The sequence below is a fragment of the Astatotilapia calliptera genome, chromosome 19, assembly GCF_964374335.1.
Source record: "Astatotilapia calliptera chromosome 19, fAstCal68.1, whole genome shotgun sequence".
NCBI lineage: Eukaryota > Metazoa > Chordata > Actinopteri > Cichliformes > Cichlidae > Astatotilapia > Astatotilapia calliptera.
The window spans coordinates 11,126,993-11,134,364 of record NC_137440.1 but is presented as its reverse complement, the minus strand read 5'-3'; the positions used below and the strand labels follow the sequence as shown (position 1 = coordinate 11,134,364).

Sequence of the window (7,372 nt, the reverse complement as noted above, 5' to 3'; positions counted from 1 at the left end):
TTTTGTAGGGAAGAACGATTAGTGTCAAACTAGGGTTTCTAATATTTTGTCCACCGAAGATAAGACTCATAATGTATTGTTTGGTGCAGTGGAATCTATTGTTTCATCAAAATCAAATACTACTACTACTACTACTACTACTACTACTACTACTACTACTACTACTAATATCTTTATTAATAACATTTTATTATAAGCAAGCAGGAATAACGTTGATGAACATGCAGTCATATCTGTATTATTTGTGTTGTAGTTCCTCACTGTGACCGCTGGAGGGCGGTAAACACTCATCACAAATTACAGTCAACAGGACTCAAACACCACAGAGCAGTTTCTGTTCTACACACCTCTGTTTTATCACATTACATCATCCACTCTTTAATAGCTGGTATTTATTATGCTGGATGCTATGATGTGATAACAAAACAATCAGACTCATCACACTCTGACAATAACAACAACACAAAGAACAAAGAAACACATCATTGCAATGATTCAGTAGCTCTTCTACATTATACACAGTTAATATCTGAATAATAAGATCACATTAGTTCCTGTGTTGATGTGATGGAAAGTTTGAGAGTTTGAGTGTGAGAAGCTGGGAGAAGTTACTCTGCTGTTTCTGCTCTGATCAGAGGAACTACTCTATACTACAAGCCTCGGTTATAATTTAAGCAATCGATTTCAGGAGATTTAATTCAGTCTACTTAAAAAAAAAAATCAAAATCAAATTTTTTTGGTTTAAACTAGTTTTAAGTGTCATTAAAGAAGTTGCCATTTATAATATCACACTGAGGTGTTCAGACCCAGAGCCCTTTTAAACACCCTCTGAGCATCATCAGTGAGCTCAGTGAGGAAATATTTCAGAGGTCTGTAGGTTGTGGTGAAGGAGAGGCCCGCAGCCAGAGGGATTCTTATTAATGGAATCAACCTGGATCCTTCCTCTAGCGCCATGAGTGCAACTGTGCTGGTCAGTTGGGACAACAGCTTCAGGAGAAGCTCTGGGGTTATTTTTGCTGCAGCCAGTGGTGATTTAAGGACATTAAGCAGCTCAGTGTAGGGCACACCTGAGCTGGCAGAGAGTTTCTGCAGTGATGGCTTATTAAGCCCAAATCCAACTACATAATCTATGGCTACATTAACCATCATGGACAGGTCCATACAAATGGAAAGTCCAGGAACTGGAACCCCTGCTGCAGCTGCAGACAGAGTAGCCCAGTATTTTATTTTAGACTGAAACGCTTTTTTCTTCTTGTTGATGATCTCCAGGTTGATGTTGGGCATGGCAAACAGCAGAGCATCTCTCTGGTGTGCAGGAAGGTCTATCTCTAAGGTCTCATGTAAGAGAGAGAAATTGTACAGGTGGAGCTCGAAACTAGACACCAGGAAGACCTGTGGAGACTTGATGCCTTGTTCCTGAAGACCTGAGTTATAAAAGAGAAACAACAACATTCATAGTTTATGATTGAGAATCAGTAAGATTAGTAAAATGGTATTTACATAAACCATGTGGGAAAAAAAAAGAGAAAGCACATGTACAATATGATTTTAATATTCAGTTTGCGAAATTAAACATTAAACAAATGATCCTGCACACCTTACTGTGGCTAAGTGAAACAAGAACCCAATTACAAAGTTCAGATTTTAGAAAGGACACACAGAGGCTGCAAATCAGACTGAATTCAGTTGTTTAATTTTATTTTTAGTTTAATATTGTAATCCGTTGGGTGTTGTTCAGTGTTAATACTGAAAACAAACTTTAAAAAGAGCTTTTGCTTTTGTTTGTGAGCAATAACTACACTTTTTACCACAGAAATTTTTAAAAAGGGGAAGAGTGGAAAGGAGGACTCAAACGCAGCGCTTCCTTAGATGTGAAGGTGATTTATTGACAATACTGAACATAAAGTGGAGATGGCAAACAGAACTAAGGACGAACTAAACTGGGAAAAACTACACAAAGGAGTGGCAAACCTGAACATGAAGGGAGAACAGCAGGGAGAGCACGCAGGGGAATTCACCGGGTATGAACACAGACGACGCGACGAGGAGCAGAGGAAAACACACACTATAAGTACACAGAGAGACACTGGGAAATCACACACAGGTGGGGGAAACAGCTGGACCTGATTAACCTGACGAGACAGCGGAACACTAACACCAGGGACCAATAGAGGGAGCACAAACCCAGAACCCAGTATCTAAAATCCCAAACACAAACCATCCCAAAACATCCCATGAATAATAAAGAGAATAATAACAATAAAGAACACAAACACAAAGTCACTGAGTCATGGTCGCAGGACCATGACACAGACAAACCGGTTTACTCAGGAACAGATAAAACCAAACATTAACATTTAGAAGTGATCTAAGTGACTTATATATCATGTTTAACCTCAGTAGTGAAATCTCCATTAATAAAAATAGTGTACATGTACATACGTGTACATACCTTAATAAAAACAAGCAAGTGAGATGTTAGAACGCTTTTATTTTTATTTTAGTGGACACTCAATACAATAGACAGCTACTGGGGTTTGGGGTTTGTTTAACCTGAGTAGCGAAAAGACCGCGGGGGGGTTGAAAATGATGTGCCGGGAGTCCGCTGTTCTCGCCGGCTCTAATGATCCTCGACCTCGCTGTCTGCTATGGAGCTGGCGGGTCACAGACGTCTCCAAAAACATCGGAGCGTGTTTGGAAATATGTGATATCTTGATAAATCGAGCAGATATTTGAAGCTTACACAGCTACATTCTCGCTGGAAAATAACTTAAAAGTTTATTTTGTGACCCAGAAAGAGTAATATTTAAAAGTTTTTAGCCCTGCTCGTCCGCCATTGCCGCGTTTGAGTTTCGGACGAAATGCATTCTGGGATATTTAGCTGTACAAAGTCCACACAAGTCACCACCGATGCATGCTCGATAAAATGGGCGGAGCGAGAACACATCCGGGACTTTTTCGCGTTCTCGGCTTGATGCGTACTTCGAATTGGAACAGTACTTGGTCTCCGACTGATGACGTATCACGAGTACACGAGAATGCAAGTACGCACAAGTACGTATATTGAGAAAGGCCCCGTGATTTTTTTGCGAGAGTGTCTCATGACAGTGATGTAAGCGAGTGCGACGTTCGTGGCAACAGCTGTGTGCAGATCAACAATGGATCATATATCGAGTGCGGGAGAGAGTATGAGCTTACTTTGAGTTTGATTCCATAAAAAGTGACAAAAACATTAGTGTCCGTTGTGCGTGGGAAGAAAACTTCTTTTTACAGCGAAGAAACCCCTAAACCTCCAAGCAAGCACCGAGTAGCTACGACGTAATGGGAAACTCACAGAGAAACTGTCGTATCCTTCCACTGACCGCTGCGGCTCACCTGCACCAGTGTAAACCTCCGCCTACCCCACTCCTGCTTTACAGGTGAAAATAGAGCAACAGGACCGGTAGTCTTTGACTTTATTTTCTGCAGTGTTTTACTTGCATCTATTTGAAAGAGTGAGTGTAAACACACACAAAAAATTATTTTATGTGCTGGAATGTGCAGAAAATAGGTTTAAATGTTAAACTAATTTCTTCAAGTCAGAGAATGTTGCATATAATTAATTTGTTTTAAAGATTAAAACTAATAAAACAAGTTTAAAATGAGACTTTTCCATTTGATTACATTTTGTATGATGGATTATGCAGAAAAAGTAGAATTGGGCTGACAGATCTATCGCTTTATCACCTATTCAGGTTGTAAATCATGTTTTTTAAACACCTTCATTACTTTTGAAAATAAGTAATCAGTAAAGTAATGGGATTACGTTTTGGAGGAAGTAATCAGTAATTAGTTACTGATTCCTTTTTTCAAGTAACTTGACCAACACTGTTCATAGGACACTTGTTGGGTCTAACACTTAATCCCCATGACTCAGAGACCAATCCTTGTGAGCAAAGCAAGACACTCAGCACTTTATCTTTTACTTGCTGGCAAGGGAAGTTCTGTCTGGCTTTTAGAGCTGTTTGCCCTTCACTTGAACACAGCCAACTCCGAACCTGACTTCCCTTACAGCTCCTTTTATTGACAGCAGTAGTTACACAAATATCTCAGCGAGTGTGTGTGTGTCATTTCTTGTTACACCATATATGTCTTGACCTCTCAACGACATCTCCAGTAACTCCCCATTTAGACTGTGACCTTTTAATGAACCAGCATGTACAAAAACAGAAGTGAGCAGTCTTGCACCTTAAACAGGAATTTGTGGTTTCAACTAAAAATTACAGCGACGAGATGGCTTCCTACATCTTATGTTAGCACAAAAGCTACAACCTTATATGGAAAAGACATTTTATCAGCACATACACAAGCAATGGTTATATATATCTTTGCACAAATGACAATCTTAAAAGAATCAATTCTAACAACACTCACCTCCGATGCAGTTTTCCCTCATTTTCGAAAGGGTCCTCTCTTGACTGAAGTCTCTCTTTTTTCCTTCAGCTCATATATCGTTGTCGATCTTTGAGCGAACAAAGTAGAACTTTTTCTCCATCTTCTGAATCTCCTGAGCGAGTTTCACATCATTTTCTCTGAAGCGAGTGTCTGAGATGATGATGAAGAAGTCAAACTTCTCAAATTCAACAAGCTTCAGGTACTTATCAGCTGGAAACTTGGTGGTGCAGATTCCAGGGAGATCCCAAAAAGTAACATTGGGATAGTTTGGATGGGGGTATTCTTTAACCACCATGGTGCATTCTGTAACACCAGTAGGTGCAGCTCCCTCATCGTCATTGGACAGCCCTCTGAAGGCAGCGAGAATGTAGCTGTGTAAGGTGGATTTACCAGCTCCAGACTCCCCTGTGATGGCGATATTTAGTGGAACGTTATTTTGCTTGTCTAAATATTCTCGAATCTTTGCAGCTGCTGCAGCAGTGTCGTTGTTTTCCAGGTCTTCTTTAACGGCAGCGATTTTCTCTGCAAATGAATCATTTGGATCTTCCATGCTCATCTTTAAATACAAAAAGAAAAAGTATAAAAATCACTGCATTATCTGCAACTACAGTGTGTATATACAGTGGGATGCAAAAGTTTGGGCAACCTTGTTGATAGTCATTATTTTGCTGTATAAATCGTTGGTTGTTACATTAAAAAATGTCAGTTAAATATATCTTAGGAGGAGACACACACAGTGATATTTGAGAAGTGAAATGAAGCTTATTGGATTTACAGAAAGTGTGCAAGAATTGTTTAAACAAAATCAGGCAGGTGCATAAATTTGTGCACCACAAAAAAGAAATGAAATCTGTATTTAGTAGATCCACCTTTTGCAGAAATTACAGCCTCTAAATTCTTCCTGTAGGTTCCAATGAGAGTCTGGATTGTGGTTGAAGATATTTTGGACTGTTCCTCTTTACAAAACATCTCTAGTTCATTCAGGTTTGATGGCTTCCGACCATGGACAGCTCTCTTTAACTCACACCACAGATTTCAATAATATTCAGGTCTGGACTGAGATGGCTGTTCCAGAAAGTTGTACTTGTTCCTCTGCATGAAAGCCTTAGTGGATTTTGAGCAGTGTTTCGGGTCGTTGTCTTGTTGAGAGATCCAGCCCCGGCACAGCTTCAGCTTTGTCACTGATTCCTGGACATTGGTCTCTAGAATCTCCTGATACTGAGTGGAATCCATGTGTCCCTCAACTTTGACAAGATTCCCAGTCCCTGCACTGGATCCCCCGTAGCCGGTTACCAAGATTACGTGAAGTACCCTCAGAAGGTCTGCTAGATGATGTTAATGCAGCACTACGGACAATACCTACAACCACGATTACCGACACTAACAAGCTGATCTACAATACGGCAGCAGTGATCAGTGAGATGCTTGGCTACAAGTTGAACAGCCACAAGGGGCAGTACCCTCCATGGAGAAGGAGGCTAGAGGGCAAGATCAAAGTAGCACGGAGGGAGGTTAGCCAACTAACGGAGTTGCAGAAAGGTGCATAAGAAATACAGCAAGCTGTCCATACCTGAGGCCTTGGAAACTGCCAAGCAAAGACTCACAGCCTTGGCCAGCCGCTTGAGGAGGTACACCAGAGAGATAGAAGGCAGGAGAATAAACCAGCTGTTCTCCACAGAACCAGCAAAGGTGTACTCTCAGTGGCAAGGGAACAATAATAATAATAAGAGAACAGCACCCCCAAGGCTGGAGACGGAGCCTTGGGCCTTGACGGAGCAATACTGGAAGAGCATATGGGAGAAGGACGCAACCCCTAACGGCAATGCTCAGTGGCTATTGAATCTGAGGGCAGACCACAGCGACCTCCCTGAACAGGGTCCAGTAACTATCACAGTGGCAGATATCCAAGAAAGGGTCTCCAGTATGAAGAGTTGGACAGCACCAGGGCCCGACATGGTTCACGCCTACTGGCTGAAGAAGCTGACTGCACTCCGCGAGCATCTGGCAGCACAAATGAACCAGCTGCTAGTTAACGAGAGACACCCGGAATGGCTAACCGAAGGTCGGACGGTCCTGATCCCCAAGGACCCCAAGAAGGGACCGGTCCCCTCCAACTACCGACCAATAACCTGCCTCAGTACTACATGGAAGCTCCTGTCAGGCATCATATCGGCTAAGATGAACAGGCACATGGGTCAATACATGAGCGGGACACAGAAAGGAATTGGCAAGAATACCAGAGGCGCAAAACACCAGCTACTGGTAGACAGAACAGTCAGCCGAGACTGCAAGACCAGACTGACCAACCTGTGCACTGCCTGGATTGATTACAAGAAGGCCTATGACTCAATGCCCCACAGCTGGATACTGGAATGCCTAGAATTGTACAAGATCAATGGGACCCTAAGAGCCTTCATCAGGAACTCAATGGGGATGTGGCGTACAACACTAGAGGCCAACTCCAAGCCCATAGCACAAGTCACCATCAAGTGCGGGATCTACCAAGGAGATGCTCTGTCCCCACTGCTGTTCTGCATAGGCCTGAACCCCCTCAGTGAGATCATTAACAAGACTGGCTACGGATACCGACTACAGAACGGAGCAGTTGTCAGCCACCTCCTGTACATGGATGACATCAAGCTGTATGCCAAGAGTGAACGAGACATCGATTCACTGATCCACACTACCAGGCTATACAGCAATGACATTGGAATGTCGTTCGGACTGGAGAAGTGTAGCCGGATGGTAACAAAGAGAGGGAAGGTAGTCAGAACTGAGGGGATTGAACTACCAGAAGGCAACATTGCAGACATAGAGGACAGTTACAAGTACTTGGGGATCCCACAGGCGAATGGGAACCATGAAGAGGCCGCTAGAAAAGCTGCAACCACCAAGTACCCGCAGAGGGTCAGGCAAGTCCTGAGGAGTCAGCTGAATG

At 42.5% G+C, this 7,372-nt stretch overlaps 1 pseudogene; it reads right to left on the bottom strand.

Annotated features, from left to right (window-relative positions):
• Positions 1 to 786: 786 nt before the first annotated feature.
• On the bottom strand, positions 787 to 4,990 carry LOC113012601 (interferon-inducible GTPase 5-like; annotated as a pseudogene).
• Between the last annotated feature and the right edge of the window lie 2,382 nt (positions 4,991 to 7,372).